This window comes from Nanorana parkeri, unplaced genomic scaffold, assembly GCF_000935625.1.
Source record: "Nanorana parkeri isolate BGI_ZX_2015 unplaced genomic scaffold, ASM93562v1 scaffold631, whole genome shotgun sequence".
Classification (NCBI taxonomy): Eukaryota; Metazoa; Chordata; class Amphibia; order Anura; family Dicroglossidae; genus Nanorana; species Nanorana parkeri.
This window is the reverse complement of record NW_017306899.1, coordinates 727,361-736,452: the sequence shown is the minus strand read 5'-3', so window position 1 is coordinate 736,452 and position 9,092 is coordinate 727,361.

Here is a 9,092-nt window from a genome sequence, read left to right as displayed (position 1 = left end):
GCTGGAATTTTTTTTCCACCAATTTTAGGTGATGGCCTCTAGTTTTTGTAACGGAGTTAATTTTAAACAGTTTATCGCTAATGTTGCTACCACCATTAAACATTTTGTACATGGAAATCATATCCCCCCTTAATCTCCTCACCTCTAATGTGAACATGTTTAAATTTAGTAGCCTCGTCTCGTAGCTCTGGTCCTCCATACCCCTAATTAGTTTGGTTGCCCTTCGCTGGACTTTTTCCAACTCAAGGACATCTTTTCTTAGTACTGGTGACCAGAACTGGACCGCGTACTCCAGATGAGGTCGAACCAATGATCTATAAAGTGGCAAAATTATAGACTTGTCCCTGCAATACATCCCCTTTTTAATACAGGACAAGACCCTGCTAGCTTTGTTTACAGCAGCCTGGCACTGCAAACTACCTTTCAGTTTGTGGTCTACAATGACCCCCAAATCCTAAAGTTTGTAGAGAATAAAGTGTAGTACTGCCCAAACGAAGATCACAAGCTATGTATGAAACTGTTTTGCCATTATTTGGCAATTGGTATGAAGTTGAGGGCTTTAGCTTTTTTTAAGTGTAAACCTTTGAATAGCTTTTAGATCTGTTGTGTCTGATACGCCCACCACTCAATTCTGACATTAATAATGCAGACAATCTACCTAAAAATACTTTTTCATTTTAAATGCTTTATGGGGAACCCCAGGGGTACGCATGCGTCTGCAACACAGTCCGATAGATTATATATATATATATAATATATATAATTTTAAAGGGGAACCCAAGCCCCAATAAAATGGGGTTTCCCTAACATTCCAACCAGACCCCTGATCCGGGCACAGGCCCGGCAGGTCAGGAAAGAGGGGGCAAACAAGCTCCCCCCTCCCTCCCTTACCAGGCCACGTGCCCTCTGCATTGGGACAGTGTCCACCTGTCGATGGGGACAAGGGCCTCTTCCCCACAACCCTGACCCGGTTAAAATGACAGAGGTGTCATATGAAAAGTATTATGACACCTCTGCACACAAACCCGAATGGCATTCAGGAGCTCACGAATAGCATTCGGGAGCTCCCGAATGCTATGTGGAATACTATTTGACAGCTGAGAATGTCAAATGGTTGGGGTGAGCCTGTCACTCCGCCCATCTGTTTACTTTCAGGCAGGAGATGTCATTTTGTGGCGAGTTTTATTGGGGTCGGATGGTCGTCGTGCGGCGGGACTTTTTTTTTATTATGGTGAGTCGGCGGACATCATGATTGACACTGGATTACATCGATGGAGCCATTTTTTTTAAACATTAAAGGAATAGTCAAAAATTGACTCTTTATTTTTTTTTTCAATTAAATTATCTTTTTTTTCTCTGTAATGAAAATTCATTTACAAAGGAATATTCGTATTGACTACCGCTAACGAATTTCGTCCGAATCACGAAAAAATTTGGCTTTTGGTCCCAAATCCCGAAAAACTAAATGTTGCAAAATCTGAATCAAAATTAAACAAAACTAAACGCATTTTTTGACTGTGCACATGTCTACAAAGGATACACCAAAATGTTTAGGTTTAGCAAATAGGCACTATTTAATAACTGTACTCAATCTTCAGTTCTGGTCTGGACAGATCATAGTGTGGCCTAATTTCTGTATTTTTTATTTAAATGAGCGGGCGCTACTTAACCGTTTGTTGACCAGAGCAATTTCTTACATTTTCACACGCATGATCAAATCTGAATTTTTGGCTAGAAAACAGCTTCAGACCCCAAACAATTATATATTTTCAGAGAGCACAGGCCCTGTAGAATAAAAAAATGCTAATTGCAATTTTTTTATGTCGCTCGGTATTTGCGCAAATGTTTATCAAAGCAGTATTTTTAGGATAAAATACACTAAAATTAAATTTAGAGCACAGAAACAGAATATAATACCCAATTGTTTGGTAAAATATAAAATATGGGATCAGGCTGGGTAAATAGATACCAAACATGTCAAGCCTTAAAATTGTGTGCTTCTGTAAAACTGCAAAAAACTATAATACACAAAATTTCCCATAGGCAAAGCTTTAAATGCTTTTACTGCTCATCAGTTTAGTGTTAACAGTGATGAATGGCCCTAGAATTATTGCTATCACTCAGACGTTTGCGGCAATATGTAACATGTGTGGCACAATTTTCGTTTTTACACGTAGGCATATTTAACGCATGTTTGTGTTGTATGTGCATGCACGTGGGGGGGCTAGGAGTTTACAAAAAAAGTTTTGCCTTTTTTATATGTTACTTTCATTTTTTCCATTTTTTTTCACTCAACTTTATTGCTATCACAATAGGCGGCTAACAAGCTAACTTATGGAGACATCAGAGGTCTTTCAGACCAATAACATCACCTAGGGACCCCAAAGAAGCCAATGAAGCAGTGATCTGCCTCACCAGCTCTTTCTCCTTGCTCTAGGAGCCGGTGAATGTGCCCAGTGACACTGGAAATTATGTAAAACACATCACTTCCGGCTCCAGTGTTTGGAGGAGAGATCAGCAGCTAGAAGCCCACTGATATCCCACCAATCCATCATGGGCTGTGGCGGTCTCGGACCTGCATGGGGACAGTGGAGCCCGGGGAAGTCGACGGTGAAACCTGCAGCATAGGGGGGGCGATGACACACAGTGTCGCACTGTACCAGTTATCCATCCCCTGTAAGATGCTGGATTGCTTGTATAGAAACAGCAATAGCCTGCTGTTTAACATGGTACCAAGAACACGGCTGCAGCCACACCCATGTTCTTGGTATAACCACTTCAAGTGGGTTACATGTATTTACGTGAGCCCATCAATTGCTTAACAGGTGTTAGGAGCATGTCAAATGATCCTGTGTCTGTTGCAACCACTCAGCTCCATCTGGTGGTGGCCTCTTGTAACTGCACCTACCACAGTCTAGGGAGTTGATTAGTGGTGCTCTGCAGTATTTAAGCATCACAAGCCCAGTGCTCAGGGCTTGTGATTTAGTCCAGTCTAGTCTTGTCTAGTTCTGTCCACACAAGCCTGTATCCTGATCTTGAATCATAGTCCTGTCTTGATCTTGAAATCTAGTCTTGCCTTGATCTTTAATCCTGTATTATTTCTTGTATTAGTGTACAGTTAAAGTCCTGGGGGCATCCGAGTACTGGTAGGCATATATTTCCTTATTGGAAAGGCAGCTACTAAAGGGGAAACAACTTGCAACTATACACTCTGACCAAGGTGTCTGCATCTGGTCCTAACACCAGGAATTTAGAACTATTTTAAGGTGTGGCCTTAGCTATTACCTAACTTGTGCCTATCTTTGTTTATACATAAAACCCCTCTGGCCAATTTCTTAAATTTCCTTAAAATAAAGAATTTTTCACACAAAGCCACAAGTCATATATACTGTATGAATAAAAAGTATCCATTACCACAGAAATCCACTGAAGATATCAATACACATGGACTGTAGCAATAAAAGAGTTATCATCCAGGCCTTTTACAAGTAGACTATGCCACAAACGCCTGAAATTCTTCTGGTAAAGACACTGCAGTAGCTGGAGTAAAGTCAACATATCTTTATTGGTGCAAAACTCAGATCAGATAAGAGATTTGATAAGACACGATAAAAGAAATGCTGACCAATCTTTTTCATGCTCCCCAGTGTTACTACGTGTAGCAAATTTTCCTACACAACTTTTTAAAGGATGCTACCCATGCAATTTTTCTTCTGTAGCTGTTAAAAGACAGGCACTTTCATAGTTATGTTATAAAGCATAAATAGGGTATCTAGGGATCGGAATGGTTTGGATGGAAATAACGATAGCCCATGTTCATAAACAATTTCTCATATGCCAACCAATAATCATTACTAATAAAAAATTCAAAGATTTATGCATTACGCAGTGCCCTTGGATAATTGCTGGTCACTTCTGGGTTAGACATGCTTTTATCAGGTTTCCTTTTGAAAAAACAATCAATTTTTTCATAGAGGTGGAATGGAAAAAGAACTTACAAGAAAGACCATCTTTCACAGCAGTAAAAAAGTTCCCATTGATTTCTTTGTCGTAAAAGGGACCCGCAAAACTATTTATATAACACTAGTAAGAATATTAAATATTTATACTGTGCTACATATTTTATAACATCCCTTAAACCACTGAACAATAAAATAATATAAAAGTCCATATCGAAAGAGGCATTTTTCATTTTAGACATATTTAGAGCCTATCTGACATAAAAGAATATGCAAGGTAAACTAATGTAAAGTACTTTGGAAAATGGAGATACAACATTAAACAAAAATATATAACATTTGCTGCAGATATATGTGTTTTTTGTAAGTCTCTGTATGCTACCAAGCTCACAGACATGATGGTTTATTTAAACACTGTACTTTGACCTGTGACATGCTATATTTATATATGCAAAGAGATTGCTAACTTGCTATTGCTACTTGTACAGCAAAGTGTAATACATGTGTCCCATATTATGGTTTATTACACATTTATGCATTCTGTCATGAATTTATAACCAAGAAAGCACATCAATAAGTAATATAACACTTGGACTGTTGTTTGTGTAAAGTTATGTTTTTTTAAATCTAATATTTTACCTTGACACAGAGAAGTGGGCTTTTGTGTGTTTAATGCATAGATTTATCGTATGCACATTGTTGTTTTTCTTCAGCCTCTTTGAGTTGCATAGTTGCAAAGTTTAACATTTTTTGTTAATTATATTTTCTTCATGGTTTTATCTAGTCTCCTTTTAATAGAAGGTATAGCTGTAAAAAGCGGTCATTCTAAGTGGCAAAACTTCCTGTTAGGTTATACTATTTGCATGAATCTACTAGTGTCCTTGGCAAAAAACACAATGGCCCAAAAGTATTCATTACTGACAATTTATGACCAAATGTCCTATCATCTGTCCAGCTTTGAAGAGAAAAACATTTAAATGGTATGTAAACCCTAACAATGACCTTCTCTTGTTGGTCCCGTTTAGCCTGTCACTAGTGAATGTGGCATGTGACTACTAAACAATGTCTTTATATTACAAACCCCACTTGTACAGTGGTTTAAAAACCGAGACTTTATGCCAATTCTTTTTATTTAGGTGGCTGACTACCAGTCACTACTACTCCAAACCTCCTCAAGGATGACTTTACCCTTTTGTGACCAGATACCATTGAATCCGTCCTCGACGTTCAAGCTAAATTTAGCAACTTCAGTATGGATTGGTTAACTTGACTATAAATATATGAATAATTTGCTGGCCTTAATAATCTTCCAAAATACTTTTATTTGGTGCACTGTTTTAATAAAAGTCCCTGCTTGTTTGTTTTTGATAAAAATGTAAATGAGAAAAAGGATTTTACACATAACAGCTTGTAATAATTTTTTTTTTTTAACTAATGTAATTTGTCAGACTGCTATTTTAACAGCCTCAGCTAGCTGTCCATGTACCCCACTGTGTGGCCATATAAAATCTCCATATGGAGTTTCTGAGAAATACTCTCAAAGGGAGAAGTTACCACTGTTCTCTCTTTAAAAAACAACAACAACACAATACTCCATAAGGCTCCATTCACAGTAAGTGACATACCTCACAAGCGGATAGCGCGACTGTTCGGGGCGACATTCCAGTGACGATTGCGCAACCTTCACTGTTGGGCTGCATGCAAAAATTTAAAAACTGTGCGACATCCGCGGGGAAAAGGGTCCCGCACAAGCAAAATGCGACCGCACCGAGCGACATGGAGCTGTTCAATAGAACAGCTCCATTGAAAATCATTGGACGGCGACTTCTTGCAATACCGCGTGTTAAATTTGTGCGATATCACGGTGGTAATTGCAGGATTAAACGTCCAGTGTGAATGGGCACTAAACCAGTCACTGGGCACCCTGTATAAAATGTGTATTCAATGCTTATAAAGTTTATTTTATAAAATAAATATAACATAAATTTAAAAAGTGTAAACTTTCCAATGTGTGCATGTACACACGCATTAAAAAGGACCCAAGCCTGTGCCAGGTGTTTATTGTTGTCTGTCTCCCCATTAGGAAGATTTACCGTGAGGACAGAAAGTGAGCAGAAGTTCAACATTTTACAGGTGTCATTAGAAGAACAGGTGAGGGAAAATCTTGCAATGGGGACACTTGTTCCAAGGATACATTTTAAAGCCTAGATTTTCCCTTACTTTGAGATTTCGATTTACTTTCTGCTGTGTGAGGTAAAATCTCCCCAGTGGGGACATACAGGTGGAACTAAAACCTCAACAATGGTTCTAGCTTTCTCCAACTCCCAACATTATAAGAAGAAAAACTTAATGGCCAGAGGACTTTAAAACTGGCTTGGATCGAGTGGTGCAGAATTTGCAAACTAATGCCAGGTAGACTATACTGTGATGATATGAATAAAACAATGGTTAATATCTGTCAGAGGATATAGTTTCTGAAATGGTTTTTGCTAGTTTGCATGCTAAATATCTTGTGCCTTTATTAGAATCATATACACCGCTTATAAACCCGAAAGTTAATTATACACTCAATAAGCTCAAATAGCTCATTATTTATTCCATGGTACCAATTGCATTGCAGTTTATTTTATAGATCTAAGACCACAGACCACTTAGAATTATTGACATTAATATCTGTTTTTATACATAATTAACAAGGTGGGGATTAAACATAGTGGGTTATTCCAAGATGACTACACACAAAATATACCAATGGTTTATTGACCAGCTGTTTACTAGAAAGGCTGTCAACTGGAAAGGCAACACAGGAACAATGCATTCTTTGTTGTGATTGTTTTGATGTCAAGTGCATGCAGTTTTAATTATAAGCTGTTTAAAATATTTATAGTTGTTGTTTCTTTTTCGGAAAACAAGATAAAAGTTCTTCTGAAATTGGATGACACAATACATTTGATATCAAACACCAAAGAATCCTGTTTATGCCTAATTAAGCATAAACTGTATTTAGTTCTGGTACCGGGCCATATTCTGTTCTCACATTGTAGATTTTCCCAAGAGCTGAAAGAGATACATTTCGGTAGTCTTTCACTGAAAATATATCTTGGGAAAATGGAAATTGTTTTATTGAACAAAATGAATAAATTCCAGAAACCACATAGATATCAAAATGAACCATATATCCCATAGAAAAGGGACAAGAATAAAAAAAGGGTTGTGCAACATATCAAATACCAAAATGACATACGTAGATAAGGATATCATGTAGTATTTCGTAGATAATTGACAATGCCAGTGGGCAATGGTATCAGGTATATATAGTAAATCCATCAGAAAAATTGCAGCAAATGTGAGTATATCCCAATCCTCATGGGTATTCTATCTTGGGGGTGCTCCAAAGCTGTCCATGTGAGATTGTATAACACTCTTTATATTTCAACAAGACACAGCCTTACAGGACATTTCCTTCCGTTAATGGTTTTGTTCCACCAACTCCATTGTAATCCAGAAGTACTGCTGGCCAACATCCACTCTATAGCTAAATATATCCAGCTCCAATTAAGAGGTTGCAATCCCCTGAAACTCAACGGCTTTTATGTTTTTCATCTCAAAGGGTCATATTTGAAATAATGACACATCCACATGTGACTCTTTGTGCTAAAAACGTGGGTACTTCACTTTCCTCATAACTGCACTTTATAAATAGGAAGGCTGCTATTGTTGATCTCTTCATCTGAAAATGCTAGCTGTTGTCATGCTATTCCAATATCCTCAATGACTTGGAACAAATATACAGTATATATATATTGGACAATGGCTTCAATATCCTGATTTGGAAAAAACATATATATCGGGAATGCTGCCTTCTCCCTGGCTGCACATTTACTCTGGGTCAGTCACCAAGAAAGCACTCCGGCATTGATCAGCATTACAACCAAACTACTGTTTTTTAAGATTAGATCAATAGTGGCAGCGTCCAATGGGCAGCATTATAAGCTAATCAAGTACTACCACATAGCATATTATAATTCTGTGAGCTTCCAAAAAGGAGTGGAGCCAGAGTGATGATCTTAGACAGGGGTGAGCCCAAGGCCAGGCTGTATTAATTAACAACAGTACTGCATGCTGAAAGTAGTATTAAACACTGAAACCTTTTGCCATAGTAAATCCAGATCAAACAAATATGCATGGCCCATGGAAGTATTTCTTAAAATGTTTGTCCAAGCACTTTTTGGTCATCATGTTTCCAAACATCTGGGTCCAACTCTCTCAGCTCTACTTCACTGAACTTCCTAACCCATACAAGATATCAAGGGACATCACAGTCTGCAGTAGCTGCCCATCAATTAGCTTGGAGAAGTGGGAAGTGAGGAGAGAGGATGGAAGAGGGGGGAGCAGGGGAGTGGCTTGCCTTGCTCTGTCTGGCTAATTCTGCAGACACATAGAGCTTGCTAGTACACACAAGGGTGTATCCATGGAATGGAAATGAGCCACCCTCAGTGCTTGCTCACACCATCCAATGCATTCAGGGTATGGAACTATGCCCAGAATGTATTCGATAGTGTGAACAAGCCCACAAACAGGATATCAGAGCGAGTACTCAGGGGATAAGATGATTTTGCAGGAAACTGAAACTATTAAACATAAAGGAGCAGAATACATTGTACATGATTTAATGGGCATTTGAAATTGATTAAAACATATTGACCCAGTATACAGTATGTCCTAAAGTGCAGTCGGAGATGGAATCAGAGCGGTGAATCTTGGCGGCTTTCGATATTGACTTTAATATTACTTGAAATTTAGTTGTTTTCAAAGAATTTAGCTTTAAAGTGACACTAAACTCAGGAGTTAAGTCTTAAAAATGCATTCAAGTACCCTATTAACGAAACATTTTGCTTATGTGTGTATCACTTGGCTGTAGATCCTCACACTGTGCTGACACTGTCCTTCCTTCTGGAGGGTGGCTACTTTTGTTCCACATGGTCCCTGTGTGCGTTGTAAAGTAGCCACCACTTCAAGCTTACTTCCATTATGGGCTTCAATCTCAGTACAATTTAGTAAACTAAAGTGAGATTGTAGTCCATCACGGGAGTGAGCTTGGAGTGGTGGCTACTTTACAACATACAAAGGGAG